General features: G+C 44.6%; 1 long non-coding RNA gene across 3 annotated transcripts in view; it reads right to left on the reverse strand.

The window, feature by feature from the left end:
- Positions 1 to 838: 838 nt before the first annotated feature.
- The window catches only part of LOC102551719 (uncharacterized), a 54,201-nt gene continuing 32,468 nt past the window's right edge, over positions 839 to 22,571 (reverse strand). Inside the window, exons 4-9 of one of the 3 annotated variants that reach the window (XR_015639121.1) lie at positions 13,948 to 14,153; positions 12,917 to 13,483; positions 11,657 to 11,725; positions 10,842 to 10,984; positions 8,901 to 9,015; positions 839 to 994 (exon numbers count right to left, since the gene is read on the reverse strand). This is a non-coding gene — a long non-coding RNA (uncharacterized LOC102551719). Of the gene's footprint in view, positions 995 to 8,900; positions 9,016 to 10,841; positions 10,985 to 11,656; positions 11,726 to 12,916; positions 13,484 to 13,947; positions 14,154 to 21,650; positions 21,899 to 22,571 lie in introns of those variants that run through there. The other 2 variants (XR_015639122.1, XR_015639124.1) reach the window with 2 other exon arrangements.

Below are 22,571 nucleotides of genomic sequence, written 5' to 3' on the forward strand. Positions count from 1 at the left end.
TCACAACAGCCTGCTAAGTCCAGCTCTAAGGGATCTCACTCCCTCTTCTGGCCTCTGTGGGTAACTGGATTCACATGCACATAGCCTGACACAAAAACTTGGGCATACAGATAATTTAAAAACATATTTGGTTACAACTATTGCCCTAATAAACAATGAAAAAAGTTAAAGTAACAATTTTGGAAAAGTGGAAATACTGCTAGAAAAAAAACTAGTGTTGTTTGGTAAATATCAACACAGGGAATTTAAAATAAAAGTAATATAAGTATAATGAATAGAATTAATAGTAGCAATTTGGCAAGATATGTAAAAATTATGAACTTGTATACATCCATTATAATACAAATATGCACATATGGTCCAAGAAAAGATTTCACACAACTTCCTCATGTGTTTAGATCTACTTCACTTTTAATCTCTCTCTCTCTCTCTCTCTCTCTCTGTATCTATCTATCTCTCCCTCTCTCTGTGTGTGTGTATGTGTGTATGTGTGTGTGTGTGTGTGTGTGTGTGTGTGTGTGTGTGTGTTTCTTGGATAAATGCACAGAAGTATTAGGTCTGGACATTTATTGTGTTTTGAAAATCACACCATTTTTTTTGCAATAGATAATAAATCTTGTACTATTTGTTTAAATAAAACCCAACCGTTTCATTTAGTTTTCGGAGAAACCTTTTCTGTTTGTAAGTTGATTGTCTCGGGTATTTGTTACAATGAGCTAAAAGCTGAGGGGCCCACTTGCCGGCAGGGCCTTCGGATCTGCAGCAGCTGTGAATGTTCCCTAGGGCATTTTCTGAACCCAAACCAGAGTGAGTGTGCAGTAAAACAACCAACGACTGTGTGGTTAAAAGTCGTTTCATTGAGTAACAATTACATCAATTCCCTGAATTAGTTGTATTCCATTTTCTACCATCCTTAAGAAACATTTTCTCTGGGAGTCCTTATAAGAGGCAGGAAGTTACTCCTGGTGAAATCAACTTCACGTACACTTGAGCACTGTGGAAAAGATCAGAAGGAATGGCAGTGTTTAGATCACCATAGGGCAAGTGTGTTTCAGTGCTGCTTGCTTTGTGGAAAGGAAGCCTGCCCACACAAACTGACAGGATTTGTTTTAAACTCTAGTTAGGAGTCTGTTCTTCCTTCCACTTGAACTTTAATTCTTAAGCTTCCTAGCCTTATCCGGTTTCCTGTTGGTTCAATCTTGCTGGTGTCTTGGAAATAACTGTGGCTTTATTCAGTTCTCCTGAGCCCTTACTTTTTTTCCCCCTTTCAAACTCACATGTTTGGTATTGTAGAAGTTTCTGTTTGGGTGATTGCCGTTTTAAAATTTTTGCACATTAGTCACACTATGTAGCCCATGCAAGTGTGGGATTTACAAACCCCCTCCCTCAGTCTCAGGAGAGGGCATAGCCAGCACTTAACATTCAGTTCTCAGTGGTAGAGCCACCTTAGTCTGTAGTTCACCACCATGTGTGTGATGGTTTGTATATGCTCAGCCCAGGGACTAGCACTGTGAGAAGGTGTGGCCCTGTTGGAGTAGGTGTGTCACTGTGGGCGTGGGCTATATGACCCTCATCCTAGCTGCCTAGAGACCAGTATTTTGCTAGATGAAGATGAAGAACGCTTAGTTCCTCCTGCACATGCCTGCCTGGATGCTGCCATGTTCCTGCTTTGAGGATAATGGACCAAACCTCTGAATCTGTAATGTTGTTCTTATCAGAATTGCCTTGGTCACGGTGTCTGTTCACAGCAGTGCAACTCTAACTAAGACAATGTGCATTGCCTGTTCTCTGCAGATTAAAGGATGCCATCATTTTTCTGGAAACTTGTGCAACTTTCCATGTTATCAGAGAGAAGCTTCCTATACATATTATAGTTGTTTCTATACACCATCATTTTAGCTCATCTTATTTGCTATTCATTGATTCATTCATCAGTGAGTGTAGAGTCACATGTGTGAGAAGAATCTCCCTGAACTATTGTTTATGAGCGAAAAATGTGAATGTGCTTTCTGAATGAATCTTGAAGTCTCACACATGCCTCCTCTCAAATCACTTCATCAGCCTGGGTTGTTGTGCAGAGAATAGTGGGAAAGGCTTAGCATTCCTAAAGAATGGCTCCAGCACGCAGGTTACAAATCCTTAGTGCTCACCTACTTGCATACACACACACACACACACACACACACACACACACACACACACACACACACACACCAAAGGCCAGGTCACATTCTCTCAGCTTTCCAGTGTAATGCAAGAAAAAAAATAGAATATATCAGTCCACAAGAAAAATCAGAGAAACTAATGAGCAAGGCAGAAGACAGTTTGATTCAAATAAAGAAAAACCAAAAATAAAAACAAAACAAACAAACAAACAAACAAAACAGAAATAGCTTAGATCTGTACTAAGACCCTCCTTGGGTCAAATACAAAGACTTTTGATGTCAAAGTATTGCTTCACAAGTCATCCCTCCCCCCTCTTAACCAGACAGTGAAGAGGACTTTAGAAGAAAAGGAAGGAGCTAGAACTAAGCCCAAAAGATACAAGCTTGCTCCTTGCAGAATCAGAGACAAGAGAAGAAATAAAACAGGACTTTGTTCTCCTTTGTTCTACACTTTGAAATATTTTTGGCAATCTGATAGTCTTTTTCTCAGAAAAAAATTTATAATTTAAAATATCTTTTAGGTTTTTTTATTTTATATGAATGAGTATGTTGCTTCTGTGTGTGTGTGTGTGCCTGTGTGTCTGTGTGTGTATGTGGTGTGTGTGTGTGTGTCTGTGTGTGTCTGTGTGTCTCTGTGTGTGTATGTGAGTGTGTGTGTATGGTATATGTGTGTATGTGTATGGTGTGTGTATGTGTGTGTGTATCTCTGTGAGTATGTGTGTGTATGTGAATGGTATGTGTGTGTATGTGTGTGTGTATGGTGTATGTATGTGTATATATATGTGTGTGTGTGTGTATCTGTGTTTGTGTGTATGTGTGTGTGTATGGTGTGCATATGTGTGTGAGTGTATGTGTCTGTGTGTGTATGTGTGTGTGAGTGTATGTGTGTGTTTGTGTGTATGTATGTGTGTGTGTATGGTGTGTGAGTGTGAGTGTGTATGTGTGTGTGGTGTGTACATGTGTGTATGTTGTATCTATGTGTGTGTGTATGGTATGAGTGTGTACGTGTTTGTATGTGTGTGTATGGTGTGTGTGTATGTATGTGTATAGTATGTATGAGTGTGTGTGTATGTATGGTGTGTGAGTGTGTATGTGTATGTGTATGGTGTGTGTGTGTGTATGTATCCTGTGTGTTTATGTGTGTGTGAGTGTGTATGTGTGTGTATGTATGCTGTGTGTGTGTATGAATGGTGTGTGTGTGTGTGTGTGTGTGTGTGTGTGTACCATGTGCTTGTCTGGTGCCTGGTCAGAGGATGGAGCTGGAGTTAGACATGGTTAGGATTCACCATGTGGCTGCTGGGAATCAAACCCAGGTCCTCTGCAAAGCAGCCACTGCTTTTCACTGTTGAGCCATCTCCCCAGCCTCCCAAACTGTTTTAAAGACATAAATAAATTAGAAGTACAGAGGAAACCACTTCTGACAACCCCTGATGCTAATGGGCCCCTTGGCAGAGAGCTTTCTTAGAGCCTAGCTTAAGAACCCATGCTGTGCTTCAGTCCAGAGCCTTGTAGAGAAGAGGGACATACTCAGGTTAGGACAATTTAACTTTCATTTTAAAAAGGTTATTTACAAAGTGCGGGCATGGTGTAGAGGAAACTTGCTAGGAAGTGCATGCTTCCAGAAAATGCAGAGCATTTTTAATCAAGCCTGGAATCAAGGGTGAGGATCAAAACTACCCACAAGTGCGCTTCCTTGATAGCAGTGACTGGGGACTCAGGCAGCAGGAGATGACCATTAATGCCTGTGAGATAGAAGCACACATTTCCCAACTCCACTGTCTGATAACCTGAGCTCTTCAGAGACATCAAGCAAACTTTTAAAGATGCAAATCAATCTTGGTCCCTATTGTCCTGTTCCCGAGGCCAGCAAAAGGCTGAGCAAGGAAGCCCTGAGTCCTGAGTTCCTCTGGAGTTGTCCAGGGCAGCAGGGGAAGCAGGCAGTCAGTTGCTGCAGAAGCCACCAGTAAAAAGATCATATCCTGTCACCCAGCTCTCCTTGTGTTGTTTGCAAATATTTCAAAATACTTTGCACTCAATGAGGAATTAGACAGGCTTTCTTTGCTGGGAGACTTCTTTTGTGATTGATTTAAACACTATCATTTTGCTAGCTTTTGGAGGAACTCTGACTCCTCAGGCCCCCTGCCCCTCTGTGCAGCACTAGATGCTGAAGGAAGGGAATGAGCCCTTATATGCTTTAAGGTTAAAGTTTGAAGAAGTTTTCAAACGGGCAAAAAGATGAGAGCAGAATCCTCTGAGTGCTGCTGTTTCAATGGCTAGGCAGGACTCTGAGGGCCTATGCGTAAAGGCAGGCGGTGTTCCTTCTAACAATTTATATCAACATTTCACACATTACCCCAAACTATTTAAAATGGAAGAACCCTTGTTACCTATTCAGGGAAATCTGTTGAGGACAGCTGATAAGTTTCTCCTTCTTAGTAGCAGAATATTAATGTGTATCCAAGCTGCTTGTCTCTGGAGAGAGAGAGAGAGAGAGAGAGAGAGAGAGAGAGAGAGAGAGAGAGAGAGAGAGAGAGAGCGCTGGATGGTCAGATACCTTGGCCTGAAGGTGAGGCTGTTTTAGCAGTGGAAAAATGGAAAAATATCCTTTCCTTTGGGAACTCAGAGGGTGAGGCTGCTGTGTCCACAGAGAACTTGGTGCTGGATGTTGCCCTCTGCTGTGTCCACTGCTGGCTGAAGCTGTTTGGGTGTATGTCTGTCTATGTGTCATCATGTTCTGTTTCAGACTACAGCAAAGTTCATGAGGTTTTGCTTCTTTAAAAAAATAAAAAAGACAAAAACAAAAGTCTGAAGCTGGGCAAGATGACTCACACCTGTAGTCCTACCACTTAGGAGAAAGGCAGGAGGATTGCTGTGAGTTTGAGGCCAGCCTGGACTACAGAGCGAGCTCCTATCTCACCAAACTAAAACAAAACAAAGCAAATCCAGGTGAGAAGATGGGTCTTGACTCCCACAGATCTTGCCTTTGTGTCTCCCTCTTAGGGAGGCTAATGCTCTGATAATGAGTTGCCACTATGACTTTCCTGGTGATCTGTGATCCTTTCCTGGAGGTGCTGCTATAAAAGGTGGCTTGGCAACTAGGAAGGGTCTCCTTGGAGGGGGACATCTGCCAAGCACTGCTGGTCTCCAGCAGTAATTCTCTTCAGATTTGTCATAGTTTTTAGTAAAATCTCAGAGGACAAACAAAGATGAAAGGTGGAGGACAGTGACTCTTTCTGCTGGTTTTTTGACCAGAGCCGAGTTCATAAAGCATTCTGTTTACGAACTCGGAGGAGGACAATGGGTAATACGGTTAGTGTTGAAATCGCTCAACCAGGTCAGTCCTGTAGTGTGTCTGCCTGGACCAGGGGAGGCTGCCAGGGCTCCATCTGTTAGCAATACAACCCCAGCTACAAACACAACTGTCGTGACAACCACACCAAGTGAGTCTTTCAAATAAAACTTGTTAAAAACTACTGCCTCCAGCCTCCAGCCACTGCAGCAAACTGCATTAAATCATCCTCTAACTAGTATTTATTTTCTTAGGCATTCCTTCCTTCTGCAGCTGTGGGCATGCCAGCCTTTGATTTAAAATAACCCTACCAGGACGAGCATTTACAGTCCCATAAGGTTTGCGACGATGTCCGAAAGCTGTGTCCCACCTCACCTTTCTTGGGTGGCGAGGCTGCAGGGGCTCCATCAGGTCCACCCTATGTCCTCTTAGTGTCATGGCTCTTAAGTCTGAGTTTTCTCAGGTTAGCTAATGCCCATCCACAGGTACTCTTACAAGGCGAGAGAGAGAGAGAGAGAGAGAGAGAGAGAGAGAGAGAGAGAGAGAGAGAGAGAGATATGGAAGGTTCACCTCCAAACTCTCCCATCCTCCCCCAAAGCCCCAGGGTGGTAAAGGACAGATTGGGCTCATCTGTGTCAACTTGCGAAGTCTGAGTTCATAAAGGAATCAAAGGTGTCACTAAGTCCATTAGCCCTGTGTGCTGTGACATGTATTCTCTTGTGACTTACAGGCTTGAAATCTGAGGCCACCAAATGGCTCACTAACCCCCTTGTTACAACTCTGAAGGAAAAGCAACCAAATTCCTCAATACTTTTAGATCTGTCTGTAGTTAAGGGGCTCCTTCCCATAAGTTTGTGTTTCCTATAAAATGGTCAAATGATTCAAAAAAAAAGTCTGGAGAAAGTAAAAGGAAGAAAGACAGTGTAGGTTTCTGTGTTCTCTGTACTTTTGGAAACAAGAAAGGAATGCCTTTCCCTCTTGCTGGGAGAATAGTCAGAGGCCACACCGTATCTGAACATTGTGCATGGGACTGGATCTGCAGTAAAGTTGTTATGATTTAAAGTGCCTTGAGACCAATAATGGCTTTTGCACCCCAAATTCTAATATCTGCATGCTGCAGTTACAAACACGTGGATTGCCAGGCACTATGGATCACTGCAACAGCTGCCGAATGAACGAGTGACTGAGTAAATGGAGAATGGCGTGATGGGATGGAACAGTGGCTGGCTTTGCAAAGGTGTGTCCCAGAAGTGTGAAGACTCGAGCTCAGCTTTGCAGCACCCATGTACATAGCTGGATACGGCAGTATGCACCTGTAATCCATGATCCAGGAACGCAAAGACAGGAGGATTGGGCCAGGGGCTCACTGGTTACATGGATATTCTAGGTGAATTGATGAGCTCCAAGTTCAATGAACCATCCTGTGCCCAAATTAAGGTGGAGAGTGATAGAAGATAGTCCAAGTCCACCTCTGAACCTCTGACCTCCACATGCATGCTCACAAATGTTTACATCGAGACACACATGAACATGTGAAAATGACTCTCTCTCCCCCCCCCCCCCCCTCTCTCTCTCACACACACACACACACACACACACACAATTGTAGTAACCATTAAAGGTTAAAGCTTAAATGGGAATAACATTATGACTTACATACAAATAGGAAATCAGAATGAGTCAACTATTTTATTTACCATGTTAATTAAGAAACTCATAAGGTAGTATTATAGCTGACTCATGGGAAACCTCACAGGAACATGAATTTATAGTGAGTTTTGGGCTGTGGGAATGAACTTACAAATGGGTAGAAACTAGTAAGAGGAGGCTATGCGTGCGGAGTAGTAATCAGTTGTCTCCTGTGAGACACAGAATGTGGTCAAGAATTTGCATAACCATTCATTTCCTCCAGTTGAACTTTAGTGTGCATCTATCTCATTGGGAAACAACTCGGTCAAAATAAATCATATGGGGACAGGTTTTATATTCAAGTAATTCCTATGAAAGCTGTACTGAGTGATGGGCTATCCCTCGGTACTACATTCACTCACACAGTATGCACTGTCTCCGCCACACTGTTCTGGAGTCTATTCTTAATGTAGTAATGGATATAAACTTCCTAACAGGTGACCCAAAGTGACAGAGCAAATAAGTAACAGTCAAGATTTACACCTAGAGAGTTCAAGTCCATGGTCTGCAGTATGCAAAGCTGCCGGAGACTGGCTAGGATCGGCGTGTGTCCATTTCCCAAAAACAGAGGCAAGACTGCTGACAGTGTTACTGACCTGGAGTGAACTCAGAAAGTCAAGGGGAAGGAGAAAAGTCTAGTAGAATTGGTGAGCAACAGGTTTAGTGACCAACCTGGCTCAAAAAGTGACAGGAAGAAACCCAGTGTCAACTGCTGTCAACCCAACCAATGAGCACAGTGAGTTTTGTGCAACTGGGAGATAATGGAAAATCGTGAGCCCTCAAAATTAATCGTGTCATTGGGACTGCATGTACCCTCCTAATTTGTGATGAGTCAACATACATACCCACATATCCACTCATGTACACTCACTCCCACATATGAGCATACATGCATGCCCCCCCCACTATCATATAGTAAGAGGGTTTGGAACAAACATTGGTTCCATTTGTTTGCTTTGAAGCAAACCTGGGTTTGCATTCAGCCAGCCTTTAGGAGGTGACATGGCCATTCTGTTCCTGTTTGTAGGGTGCTGACACATCCCTTGTCCACCAGGGATGAGGCCTAGTTTTGTTAAGTGGGAAAGGGCAAATACAGTGAGCTGCCAATTCCCCAACTGGCAAAGGTTCTGCACTGTTTCTTTTCCTACCCATTTTACCATATCCTATTTAAAAAGGAAGTCTAGAAACACTGAGCACCACTGGATAGCTGTGCCCTGGGTCCTTCTGATTTCTCTCTCACCCACTTGTCTCCTGAACAAGAAGACCGTTCCTGGGAGGCTCCAAGAAAGGAGGGATCCCCACAAAACTCGCATTCTCCCTCGGCCTCTGCCTGTGCTGTGTGGAGACAGTTCACTGCAGCTTCAGTTTGGTGGTCCCCAAGCAAAACTGTAACACGTTCTCCTTTATTTGATAAAGGTTGTCCTTTCTTTGAGAAAGAGCAGAATAGAGAAGGTATGCTATCCAGACATTCAGAAGAGTATGGAGGTGGGGGACACTGAATATGTCAGTAGTATTTTCAACAGGACTGGGGACAAACTCAGGGCATTTCCCACTCTACGGAAGAGCTCTACCATTTGTCACATGCCCAGCATTGAATGTGTAACCAAGCCAACGCTATATATGATGCTTCAGGAAGAAAAGCAACAAAAGACAAGGTGATAGGAGTGGATTCCAGCCTGTGTAGCTGCTAGCTGCTGGGACTTTCATGTCCTGTCACTGGAACACTTGGTGAGGGAGAGGCATTAAGCTACTTTTACCTGCAGGAGGGTCAGAAAAGAAGTCATGAGGACAGGTGGGATGGCTGACGGTGTCTTCAGTGACTTGTCCTGTGCTGTGTGGTAGCAGAGCAGGTTTGAACACTAGGTTCCTTCACTGTGAGGGTGATAAGAAAACGGTGAAGTTTTGGAGGGCTCTAGTGACGGGCGGAGAAAAATGTGATATGTTGATTGTTACATGCTGAGCCTGCATCTTGTTAGATGTTCTGGACTGCTTGAGCCTAGGATCTTCCTGTGACAGCCTCCCAGCTGTGGGAAATAAAGGCATGCCACCATACCTGGCTCAACGATCTTTCTGTGGAGAGCAGGTAAGAGGCTGGGAGGACTGACCATGATGGAGAAATTGAAGCAGCCCAGGAAGAAAGATCACCACAGCAGCCTGGAAGCGGTGTGCTTGTCATAAGTAAATCGAATTGACACACTTTTAGGAGGAAATCTGACAGACTTCACTCGGGTGTTGACAGATGCAGAGTCAACACAAGTAGGGGAGATGTTGGTAGCCTGAAGGTGACTGCTTCAGACACAGGGGTCTACAAATGAAAGTTCTAGGGTAGCTCTGAAAGTGGAGACACCCCAGGCCCAGGTATGGGACTGAATTAGGAAGAGAAATGGCTCTTTGAGTGAGGGCCAAAAAGGGTTTTGGAGAGAACACTGGTAAGTTGGAAAGTGACAGTGGTAACAGAAAAAAGTTCCCAGAGGCTGCTGGCACCGACATTTCTCTGGCCAGTAGACTGCTAGGTAAGAGGGGTGATCCTTGCGGGCAGTCGATGATGGGCTCTCTGCTGGATAAAACACAGAATAGGTCATTCATCAAGGATGACAGCTGTTTGGATACTTTGTTCTCCTTGCTGTGATCAGATACCTGGCAAAATGGGAGAAGGACTTACCTTGGCTTACGGTTGCAGAAGACTTAGTGGTTGGCGACATGTAGTAAAGCAGAAAGCATTAAAAGTTAGTGCTAACCCCTCTTCCTCCTTCCCATTCCCAAGGACCCCAGCCCACAGGAAGGTGCTGCCAACATCTGGAGTGGTTTTTCCTACCTTGACCTAATCTAGAAAATTCCCTCAAATGCGTGCTTAGAAGTTTGTCTACTAGTTGACTATAGACCTTGCCAATGGACAATTGACATTACCTGTCTTGGTAGTTATTTTTACCTGTGCATAAGAATCTCACCTGCATGAAATTTAAAGGTGTCTGTGAGGCAGTGGTGGGAGTTTCACAGCCAGCTGGAGCGCTGTGTTGAGCTGCCTGGTTTCTATCAATTTGACAGAAACGTAGACATATCTGGGAAGAGGGAGTTTAATTGAAAAAACGCCTCCAAAAGATTAGCCTGTAGCCAAGTCTGTGAAGTATTGTCTTGATCAATGGCTGGTCCAAAAGGGCCCATCTCAGTGTGGAGGTTGCCACTTCTGGGCAGGTAGCCCTAGATGGTATAAGAAAGCAAACTGAGCAAGCCAGGAAGAACAAGCCAGTAGGCAGCTCCCCTGCATGGCTTCCCCTTCAGTTCTTGCCTCTGTGTTCCTGCCCTAACTTCCTTCAGTGATGGAGTGTGACCTAAAGGTTCTAAGTTGAAGTAAACCCTTTCCTCCCTAAGTTTCTTTTGACCATGGTATTTCATCGCAGCAAGAGGAACCCTAACTAAGACATAGAGGCAGTTATCACTCATGGTCATATGCTCAGACATGAGCATAGGGATTGGAGGATATGTAGTGCAGTCAATTATCTATAGACACTGAGGGTATTTCTTATTAAGAAATGGTGCTACTTCTCTTTCTATCAATATAGTTTCCTAAAACCATTCTTTCAATATAATTTTATTGGAGTTTTCAACCCTGTAATCTGAATAAGTGGCTCATGGCTTTTTCTCCCTAAATTTATTCCCATTTATTGAAATATCAAGTATTTCATGGAAATTTATCATACCTTATCTTATTCTTGAAATAAGTTTTGAGAGCAAAAGCTTGGTAAAAAATAGTTCAGTTCTTTTCACACCAGATCCAGAGAAATGATATATTTTCCTGTTTTCTTAGGAATTCTTTGGTGTAGGGTTACTCTGTAGAAGGTACCTTTAAGGGAAGCCAAATTAAAACTTCAGTTGCAACTGGCCTTGTTTTACAAACATAATTCTAAAAGGAAAAATCAATATAAACACGGCAAATGTAAAAGTGAGATAAATTCACCAGTACTTATTTTTCTAAGAAAAAATGTCAAAACATATACTTAGTTTTAGAAGATTGTAGCCAATCAAGTGAAAAGTGTCCCAAGATTAGATTTGGTCTCTCCTCCATTTCTTTTCTTATGCACACATTTATAATCAAGTTTAAGGAATGTATAACTTTGTCCTTTTATAGTCCCATGTATTCAGAAATAAACCTGTTGCTAGGTTTTCTGGATATTGTTGTGTTACTGTAAGTTTGTTGTGAGTCACAACTGTCCACGATGCAATCCATTAGTCAGGCTATGAAAACGTGTATTTTCTCAAGAAAATCAGTCCACAGTGGGTGTCTGAGGCTGGGCTGTGCCTCCACCAGACAGTAGGAAGTCAAACTCGCTCAAGCCTCTCTTACAATAACATTACCATGCCTCACTAGATCTTGACCTCACAGCTCCAGGCAGCTGAGTAGACTCTAGTCATCTCAGCTGAGTTCTGAGCAGAAGAGTAAATGGAAGAAGAAATATCTCACTGTCCACGTTTAAGAAGACATTCTGAAAGCTCTGCCCTCTTGCTGTGCACATACCTTATCAGAAGAATTTGCAGTTAGATTCCCTGGGGCTGAGTTGGAATGATTCTTCAGTGGAATGTAATTCTATACGGAATAAATTCAGAATAATGATGTTGTGATAGCTAGATTTATCAACTTGACAAAAGCTAGAGTCATCTGAGAGGAGGGAAAACTGAGAAATGCCTCTGTGAGATCAGGCTGTAGGACATTTTACTAATGTGTGATTGATAATAGGAGGGTCCAGCCCATGGTGGGCGGTGCCATCACGGGGCTGCTGGTTCTGGGTTCTATAAGGAAGCAGGCTGAGCAAGCCTGTAAACAGCACCCTCCATGGTGTCTGCAACAGCTCCTGCCTCCAGGTTCCTTGAGTTCCCTTGGTGAAGGACTGTGATGTGGAAGTGTAAAATGAAAACTAAACAAAACAGCAAAACAATACACCCTTTCCAGGGAAGAAGGGGAAAGATCCCCAATGTGGCAAAGAGGCTGTTTGCTTCCTGTGTTTCCAAATAGTGGCTGAGCCTGAAATATTAAGATAAGCTGTACTCCTTTGCTTCGGCCAGTGGAGGCTTAGACTGCACAGTAGCAGTGATGGCCAAGGAAGGCTCACGGGCAGCTGGTTAGAGCGCTGGGCAGTTCGCAAAGCGTTTTCCAACAGCTGCCTTGCTTAGTCCTTCAGTGTGGTGTCAGGGGAACCTCACCACAGAACATGAAGCTCAGGGTCCTGCTCCCAAGGATCGAAGATGACCTATGAGGGCTGAGGCTCACATTCCTGTCTCACAAAAGGACCTGCTGCTGTTTTGAGATAGGGTCTTACTATGTAATCCATGTTCTGTTTGAATTCATGATCCTCCTGCCTCAGCCATCCAAGATCACAGGTCTAATTAGGCCTGGAAAACAAAATACAGTGTACTATGGCTGGAATATGAATTGGCCCTTCAGGCTCCTGGTTTGCACGACTGTCTCTCAGTGGGCAGCACTGTTTTAGGAAACTATAAACAGTACCAGGGAAAGGGTCGTGGAGCATAAACCTAGACCCTGGTTCAGGCCCCATCTGTCTTTGCTTGCCAGTGTACCATGACACAAGGTGCCTCAGCTACCTGCTTCTGACACTATGAATTGAGCTATTCTCCCAGGCTTCTCTGTTTGGATGGAGTGAGGTCTCCAAGTCAAAAGAAACCTTTCTTGTTTTACACTTATTCCAGACACACAGCAATGTAAGAGTAATGGACATAGGAGGGCTTCCCATCATTTCCCATCATCCTCTCTTGGGCTCACAGGACTTCATACACAGTGCTTGGTCCAGAGGCTGGTGGAGAAAGCAGGCGGCAATAGGGTTCCCGAGCTCAGGGGCAGCCCTTGAAGTAGAAGAAGAGGTCCTCAAGGCTCATGAGTTCACAGGATGTTCCTGCGTGATCCAAGCTGCTCCCTCTGCCCGTGGTGCTGGCAGCTCACCCTCTTTCCTAGTTGTTCACACATCCTTAAGGCTTTACTTTCTTTTCATGTTTCCAGGAAGATGGTGGACCACATGTTTGCAGTTCCACGGACTAAATTATGCACAGTGTTGTCAACTTTATAGCTAAGGACAGTCTATGTTTAATGTTTGCTGTGTCTTGTGACAGCAGGGTTTCTGCCTGTTTCCTAGGTTTCTGGCTCTGGGAGAGCAAGGGCTGTATTTATCTAGATTTGTTGTTTCATCTCCCCAACGTAATTTTTGCTGAGAAAGTGATGCTATGAATCCCAGTACAGAAAGTGTCAGAGTGGCTGGTGCACACAGAATAGGCTGAAACGTGCCCTGGGCTTGGTCTGTTCCTCTGTTTAGAGCCTTCATCCTGCAGCTGTGGCCTTGGAAACACATGTTGAAAGAAAGGAGATAAGACAGTTGGTGACAGTGAAATGAAAGAGTGAGGAGACAGGAGTCTTGAAAGAAAGACTGGGCATGGAAATGTGTCACATGGCAGAGACCATCAGGACTGTGCTATGCCACAAGCAGGCTTGTTGTGTCTGTGGACAAGGTCAGAATTTACTGAATAGCAATAAATTCACAGAGCACATTGGTCTCATTCACTGTAAATTTACCAAATAGTTCTGATGGCAACCACAGACTCTTTTAATACCATCTTAATTACCAATATTGATTCTCAGATCACAGATACGTAATTCACGACAATCATATCCATATAAATGTGTATTTGTAGTTACAGGCTGGCTGCAGGAGGGTTAAAGAGGTTGGACCATTCAGGGGAAAAGGCTTATGAGGACCTAGAAAGAGCACTGATGCACACACAGTTGGATAGATGTTAACAAACCTGATTGGATATGTGCATAGAAGGAAACATCAGGCTAGAAGGAGCTTCCGTGGTGACACAGCAGCAGATCCAGATGGTTGAACACGGAATCCTGAGGGCAACCCAAATTTAATCCATCGGCGGGCCAAGCAGTTGGTACCAGGCCAAGTGGAGCCCAGTGGAATTAGAAGTTCTCTGTCTGCTGGTTCCTGGATAAATACACGGACCTGTTGGTAGATGAAGCATTCTGTCACCATTACAGTGTTAGGTGTCCTTTTTACATGGTCTGTGTGAGGGTGTCACATATTTCTTTGGACTGCTGGGTATGAAGAGTTCTCAGGCTTGGTTTTACAGATAGATTTTTATACCCCCACATGACCATATATATGCGTCCACTATACTTCGATAAGCTTATGAGTGGTACATTTTATAGGAAAAAGTCATTCATCAGGATGGTGACCATGGGTAGTACTGGGGAGACACATGACAGTGTTATCCTGCTTCAGATCTGCACTCAAAATGGAGCCAACTTCTGCTTATACAACAGAGTCACCCAGAGTAAGGCATGATAGGAAGCCACCATTCCTCATAATATGGAGTCACTTAGAGCAGGGCACAGACTTCCTGACACAGACTTTAAGAAGAGCTGCCTCACCACCTTCCCCAGTTTCAGCTGCATGGCTGTGAAGGCCAAACAGTGTGCAAGCCCTCGGGGCGAGCCTGAGTTCTGTCACATGTGCTTGTATAGCTAACAGCAAGTTCTCCGCTACCTTCTGCTGCTGCATTTCCCCCTCTTGGCAGAAAAGATATAAGAAAAGCACAGGACGTTCTAGAAAGGCTCGCACGAGCAAAATGCAGAGCCACTTTGCTTTATTGTGCTGGTGAGCACAGTGGCTCATTAGTGAGTGGGAATTGTCTCTTCCTAGAACTGACCTTGTTGACATTTCTCTCTCTGAAACATAGTATTTCAAAAACATAATGATAAAGAAAACATAGTGTAGACTTTTAAATTCCTGCCTCTGATCACACACACACACACACACACACACACAGCCTTTGTATGAGGAAAGGCCAGCAAGCCACAACACTTCTCAACAAACAATTCCTTGCTATCTCTCTACTGGAGTGGCTTTAATAACTGGGAGACTGAGAACCATTGAGAGGTCATGACCCTTAGGTGGCCTCAAGTTAGAGGATAAAAACTACTGAGGAAATCTCTTCTGAGGACTCTACCGTGCTGATTTCTGTGAATGACTCCACTTTAAGATGTAGGGATTGGATGGCTTCCGGTTTCCTACAATGACCGGTATTCTAATTTCCGGAGACTAACTTTGGGTGGGGGAGGGGATTTTAATCATGACCAAGGAATTGTTTCCATTGTTCAGACTAACTTTGGAAACATAGTTGAAAGCTAGTGCCTGAGCACGCTTCTAGAAAATTCCCCAGGGTCAGGACAGCTAGTGGCCCTGTCTACAGCCTGTAGATGACATCCTGAAGCAAGCCAGAGACACTCTAGTCCACTCAAAGAATTCTTGCCTCATTTATTTCTTTGTGTACAAGGATACAGAGGGTGAATTTGCCTGAGAGATCTGAAGAGCATTCCCAGGAGTCTGTTTTGTAGTAAGTTCTGCAGCTGTAGTAAAGCCAGGGTATGCCATCATGTGCTCTCTGGCTCTATGTGCCTGACAGCATGAAGCCTAGGAGCAAAGCATGCTGTATAGAGAGAGCTAGAGTGAGCAGAGTCTTCCCTCATCAAGCATGTTCCTGTGTCCAGATGATGGGAGCAACCAACAACAGGCCTGCAACACGTTGGCCATTAGAGATCAATTGTCAAAGAGCCTTCTCCAAGGAACCTGGAAGCGTCCTCCATCCCCATCCTGGCTTACCAAGTGGCATGATATGGAATAGCCCAAGTGCAATTAAGGTTTGGGTTTTAGCAAAAATAGCCTTTGTATTAAGTTAATGTCACCCATAGAGGGGTGTCAAGCACTCACCAGCTGGTGAGTAGAGGCAGCCTGTTGTGTTACTGGCTCCTATCCACACTTGTTTTGCAGAGTTCCAGGACACAGACACTGCACTTGGCCTACACTCTCTCCTTGCTGCCTTTTCCCCATAGAGTGCCCTGTCTGCAGTTAGACTCCAAGGACGCTTGGCCCAACACTGGTTAGTTCAGGCAAAAGAAGAAAGCTTCTAGAAGGTTCCAGAAAATGCCTTTAATTAATAAAATTTACTACCAAAGGAAGAAGGGGAATGGAAGAAGGATATAACAGAAACAGTGTTTATTTCTAACAAATGTATTAATGGCTCGTTTAATAATTCCTTCCTTCCTTCCTTCCTTCCTTCCTTCCTTCCTTCCTCTTTTTCCTTCAATTGGTATAGAACTTGCTGTGCATGTCAGACTGGCCTTGAACTCAAGTTCAACTTGCCTCAGCCTCCTGAGTGTTGGGATTACAGGTGTGAGCTGACAGACCCTGCTTATTTCTTCTTTTGATCTCTAGTTTTTCTTTGGGGAAGAGAGACTCGGAGCATCAGAAGAAAGATGCTAAGTATGCAAGCTCAGGATGTCTACTCCTCTATCTCAGCTAGGGATGTCCACTCTGGCTGCTGAATCTTTGAACAGGAAGGGTTGACAGAGGGTTTCCAGCAAAGCTTCCATCTGACCCCAGCCCATGTTCCATGAATCCTAGTTGGCCGGCTCCCTACTTAATGTCTAACCTGGTTGAGCACCTCTGGTATTAGAAAGAAAGATAAAGGAGAAGCATGAGAAGATGGGAGGAATAGCATGAATGGTGACCTCAGGAGTGTGGCTGAATGCCCAAGGCAGCCCCTTCTCGATGGAGACCCCACCTTCCTTGGAGGGGAGTCTTGTTCCTGAGCCTCCAACCACATTCACCCTATCCTATACTAGGTCGACCCCTGCTTCCCCATCATTGAGACCTCTGTACCCCTGCAAAGCCTTCCTTTCACTAGCAGATGGGATTGCTTTCAGTCATCACCACTTGAATGGCAGTCCTCTCTACTATATACCTTACTATTTCTTTTGTAGTTTCTAGATTCCTCAAAGCCAACATGGTGCCCTGAGGAGGGAGTGAAGAAGGCACCTTAAGGTAGAACAGTTCCCTCTCTTCCTATGAACAAAATATTAGAGGTTTCTCAACCAGAGATGGCATTAATATTTATAATATTTGCATCAAACTCTCAACTGAAGTCTGCAGCCCTCGCTAGTCCCTGTTAGAATGTTAAATTTTCTAAAATGATCAGGTCTGGGAATCAGAACTGACAGGCTGGGAGCATTCTAGGTATTTGTGCTGGAACTAAAGATGTATGGGGTGTCAGGCAAGTTTGGGGGCAGCCACTGTCTAGGATAGTGGGCACTTGGAGAGGATCCAATAGAAAGGAGGCCCCATGTAGTGGGGAGAAGCCTCCTACTACTCCTGCCAGGAGATCTCCCCAGGGACAACAGCCCTCTCACTTTGGGAAAAGCAAATTTATATTAAGTGTAACCTTCTATCGCTGGCGCCTAAGTGTTTCTGCAGCCAGCCAATAGGGAAAGCTCTGGAAAGAAGACAGCTGATGATCCCCATGATGGGGAGGCCGGAAAGGAGGGCAGGAGCGTTGACCTAGTAGAGGACAGGGTGAGTGTGAGTGGATACTAGGGGTATTGCATTGACTGAAGGGACAGAAAGCTCAAGAGAATTCTGAAGTCCTGTAGATAGCCAAGGAGGACAGGACATATACATTCAGACTCATTGTTTAACATGTTTGGTAACAAGGTACATTTGGGTGGACAGGAGAAATGGTCTCCTCAAAGATACACGAGGCTCTGGCGAAGACAGCCTTCCTTCTTGCCATGACTGTTTGTCTTAGGATGATGGAAAAAAGCTGCAGCAGCACTGCAGGTGCCTACCTGGAGGTGCTGGTGACACGTGATACTCTCTCGAAGCAGAGAGATCTTTGTGACTTCCAGGAAAAGAAGAATGGGGCCCCTCAGACTGGAAAAGCAGGGGTCCTTCCCAGGATAGCTGGTAGTGGTAGCAAGTGCTGATGTGGACTTGACAGTCAGAGTCAGGTCTGGAAAGCCTAGGCATTCCTTAAACCAAGTAACCAGTCACTAGACGTCACTGCAGTTTTGTTCAAGACACAATGGATGATGAAATCGCTTCCCTGTTCTGTGACCTCCTGAGCTGACCCAGGGGGTCCTCACCAAGTCTGAATGGGCCTTGCCTGGAGCCCTGCTGGATTCCACTCTGAAGCCTACATCCCTGAGAACTCTGAAAGGGAAAGATCATTTGAAGACTTGGAGACAATTCAATGGGCAGCTTGGACCATGCGGGAGCGGCTCAGCCTGCCTACAAGCTTGAGAGCCACGGTTACCATAAAGTTCAGGTTTGGGTCTGTCTTATGTCCATCCTGCTGCTTTTGTTGAACTTTCATATGAATATTAATTTGGGTGTGAATCACAGGTGCCATTTCTCTGGCCCAGGCTTTGACATTCCAACATGTAACATTACTGACAGGATCAGTACAAAGATGTCTACATCAAATTGCTTTGACAGTTTGGGTATCCCCCGAGACACTTCATAGATACACTTCTTGATGAGAACGGACATTCCCGTCAAGTTGAGCTCTGTTTTAATGTGTGTAGACATTTCTATGGAGACTTCTTTGAGAAAGCTTTGCTAATCCACAAGCTACTGGCTGGATTTTCTTCTTCCCCTCCCCTTCTTCTGCTGACCTTAAAACTCACACTAGCTGTTAACTTTTGTATTTATGGGACTGCGACTCCCTTAATGAGATTGAAACGTGCAGCTCTGAAGTGCCCCTTCTCGGCTTCATCTTGAGTCCACATGGTTTGCTGAGGCAGGTACCGCCCCAGCGGGGATCCCTTCTGTCACAGCTGCGGCTGCCTCCTGATTGCCTGTGACGTGTGCTGCCTTTTGATCTTGACCATGTTCTCCTAATCATTTAATCGTTGACAACTCGGAAACATGTTTGACTGCATACCGTGCATAAAGACTCAGCATGGCTCTTCTCCTGAGGCCAGGGTTTGGGCTGCGTGTTCTCCGAAGCAGCAGCACAAGGAGAAATACATTGGTTTCTTGCACTCTATGACCGAGGGACTTGGAGATGAGGCTTGGCATAGGGAAATCTTGACAGCTTCCTCTTCTCTAGAGAGTTATGAGTAACTGGCTGGTGCTGATTGACAGCTTCCTCTGGTGGAGGGAAGGCAAGCAGTGGGAGGGAGCTGTTAGGCAAAGACACAGATAGATTGTGATGGTTTGTGTGTATGCCCTTCTTTTCTACTTAGGAATATTTACTTTTTTAAAACTTAGTCATGTTTATGTGTCTGTTAACTTCCCTTGAATCCATGCTGCCACTGGATAGGGCCTTTCATATTTTATCACCTATGCTGAATTAGTGAATGAGTGAGTGAAGGAATGAATGGATAAGTGGGTCAATGAATGAATGAATGAACAGTTTTACTAGTGAATGAGAGAGTGCATCTGTCTTTGGGGAGTAAGCTAATACCATATGTGCATACGGAGGTGTGTCGATGAAAAAAAACCAGTAGAAAAACACAGCTCTTGTGTGGGTGCATGTATGAATAGTGTGCATGTGTGCATATAGTATATGCATGTGTGTGCTTGTGTGCATGTGTGTGTGCATTTGTGTGTGTGTGTGTGTGCTGCATACATATGTAGAGGCTAGAGTTTGTCATCAGGCGTGCCCCTCCCACTTTATTTTTTGGAATAGTCTCTCATGGAACTTGGACCCCAATATTTTAGCTGGGTTGGCTAGCCAGGGAGCCCCTGAAATCCACCCATTTCTACATCCCCAGTGTGGGATTACAGATGTGTACTGCCATGCCCACCTTTTTGATTTCTTTTGAACATGGATATAATTTATCACATTGTTTGTTAGTTGCAGTCTGAACAGAACAGTCCAGGAAGATGATGTTCCCTTGCTGCTCTAGGCTTTAGCATTCTGTGTTTGGCCATTTCCTTTAGAATCCATGTTTCCTTTTACAGGCTAAGAGTTGTCACTATGAAGTCTCAGTGTTCAGTCTGCAGAAGACATGCTTCTACAGGCAACCTCTCTGTCTGCATGAAATTACATATGCTCACTATGCCTGCCGGTATAGCTCCAGGACAAAGTTGGTTTTGCACTAGAGAACTATTCTATGTTGTTGTGTTAATCTGCTATTCCCTACTGCTACAAAATACCCGAGGCTTGGTGCTTTATGAAAAAAAGAGAGATTCGTTTGGTCTGTAGTTCTGGGGGTTCGTAGGGCATCTACTTGCTTCCACAAGGATCTCGTGGCAGATGACATCACAACTTGGATGTTCATATGAGAAACTGACATCTCATGGTGAGTCCAAGCCTCAGAATAGGGCTCTAGGGATTGGCTCTTGTATAATAATCCATTCTCAAATTGATTTCAGGATCAGTTGTTGTCTACGAGCTACCATAATCCCAATGGCCCAGTCGACTCCCACGGGGCCCCACATTGGCTCCCTGAGGGCCATACTTATAACATGATGAACCACAATCGTTGTTCCAGGAGAGGTCTCTCAGCCTCTCTTCCTTTGACACTTGAGTATCACAGCATTCTGGGCATGAATTCAGCCCTTTTTCAAGCTTCAGGCAGGGCCTTTGGTGCCATTTTCTTTTTTCCCATAACAGTTTTTCTCTGACTGTCAGAGACCAGATCACAGGCTTCCGAGATCTCCAGGCTTTTCCCATTAGTATAGCTGAGCCAGTGGGTATCATACCTGCTCAAGACTCAGAAGCAATCCTTGAGACTTTACTCTTCTTCATCTTTTTTTCCCATTTTACCCACTTTTGAAATGAAATGAGATCCAGAGAAAGTGCAACTATGAATTATTGGAGACTAACCTTGTCTTGTGATGTTTGAGTTTCAGGAATTTTTTTTTCTGAAAATTATCTCAAAAATAGACAAAAATTGTGGTTATGAAGGAACAGCCTAGCTGTCGCTAACTCTTCTTTGAATATCTCCATCATAACTCGCATTTGTCACACACATGCAGACTACATTGTCTGATACTTGTGTTGGCAAAATCAGCATGCTGTGTTCACATGTAGATGAAAAGTTATTTTCTTAGAAATTTGAGGAGCAGAATCATCTGTCAATAATCTTTCAGAAGCAAAGCAAAGGACTCCAGGAATGTGCTCACAGAGAGTCACTATTACTATTTGAGACATTATTCTCAACACCTGTCCCAAACTAAATAAAACATGACCAGCCTGGGCAGTAACTCCATCACTCCCACATCAAGTGTTATCTTGGGGATATGGACACACACATCTTCGAGTCGTTAGGGACACGTGTCAAATTGATCATACTCCAAAATCTGCATGATCAAAAAGTTCTCAAGTAATTCTAGCCCCTGACATAATCCGCTTCTCAGTTTCGGGGCCTTTTAAGCCATTTTCCACGAATACTGGCGGAAAGTCACCCATGTGCACAGAGCAGAGTCTGGAATGCGAAACATCGAATAGTCTCACAATGCAGAAGAGGCTCCTATTTCAAAACAAAGCCAATATTTGGGTTTTCCCTGGCCGTCCTATTGCACTTGTGCACAAATGTCCTCATTGCAGGCTCCTAGTTCTTTGATTCAAAGGTTTGGAGCAAGGGTCAATGTCTCTGCTGATTTTATGGTTCAATTGTCAAATATCTGTAAGCTGTATGAAACAGGCCATTGTGGCTCTTCAATAAAACTTTATTGAAGCTATTTATTCTCATGACGGGGGGGGGGGGGGGGGATAGACTTATCATTTGCTCTATGCAGGCCTCATTGGCAACTTTGTCAGCAGGCCCCATTTCTTCAGTAACCCAAGCTTCTGTAGCATGCAAAGAAAACACAGCAAAGGGAGCTCTGTGATACAGCTTCACCAGCCTTGATTCTGCTGAGTCCCTTCCTCTCTCTCCTCCAATCTCCTCTGCATGAAACTGGAAGGAAAGAAAATCCAAGTGACATTTCAAAGATGAGATCTTCACTTTGTTTGGGTTTCTTGGGGCAGAGACTGCACCCAAGGTTTCATGCATTGCACCACGCATGATCCATCTCTGATTAATACTCAGCTACAAGAACTGAGGTCAGGGGAGCTGTAAAAGAGTCACAGGGACTCAGACCACCAGCCTTCACTAGGAACCGCGGTAGGAAGGCTGGGTTAGGTGCTAAGGGTATTCATACGCACAGTTGCTGTGGGAGACCGGCAGACAGGAGTACGGTGGGTGCCCAAGAGTTGACACAGAGATTAGCAGCCCTAAAGGGCACAGCTTTAAGAGGCTGACTAGAAAATGACAAGTAAATCTCACAGAGGACTCAGGGAGGCTGGGGTGAATCAGATGGGTGTCCTAGCTCCAGGCTGCAATTAATAAAGAACAAAGAAGGGGTTGGGGATTTAGCTCAGTGGTAGAGCGCTTGCCTAGCAAGTGCAAGGCCCTGGGTTCGGTCCCCAGCTCCAGAAGGGGGGGAGAAGGGGGAGGGGGAAGAGGAGGGGGAGGGGGAGAGGAGGGGGAGAAGAACAAAGAAGTCATACAGAGATGAGCTCCCGGACTATCCCCATGAAAGTGCCCCTGGGGACAGGGTAAAGTGCCCCTGGGGACAGGGTGTGACCAG

This window comes from Rattus norvegicus, chromosome 15 (assembly GCF_021556685.1).
Source record: "Rattus norvegicus strain SHRSP/BbbUtx chromosome 15, alternate assembly SHRSP_T2T, whole genome shotgun sequence".
NCBI lineage: Eukaryota > Metazoa > Chordata > Mammalia > Rodentia > Muridae > Rattus > Rattus norvegicus.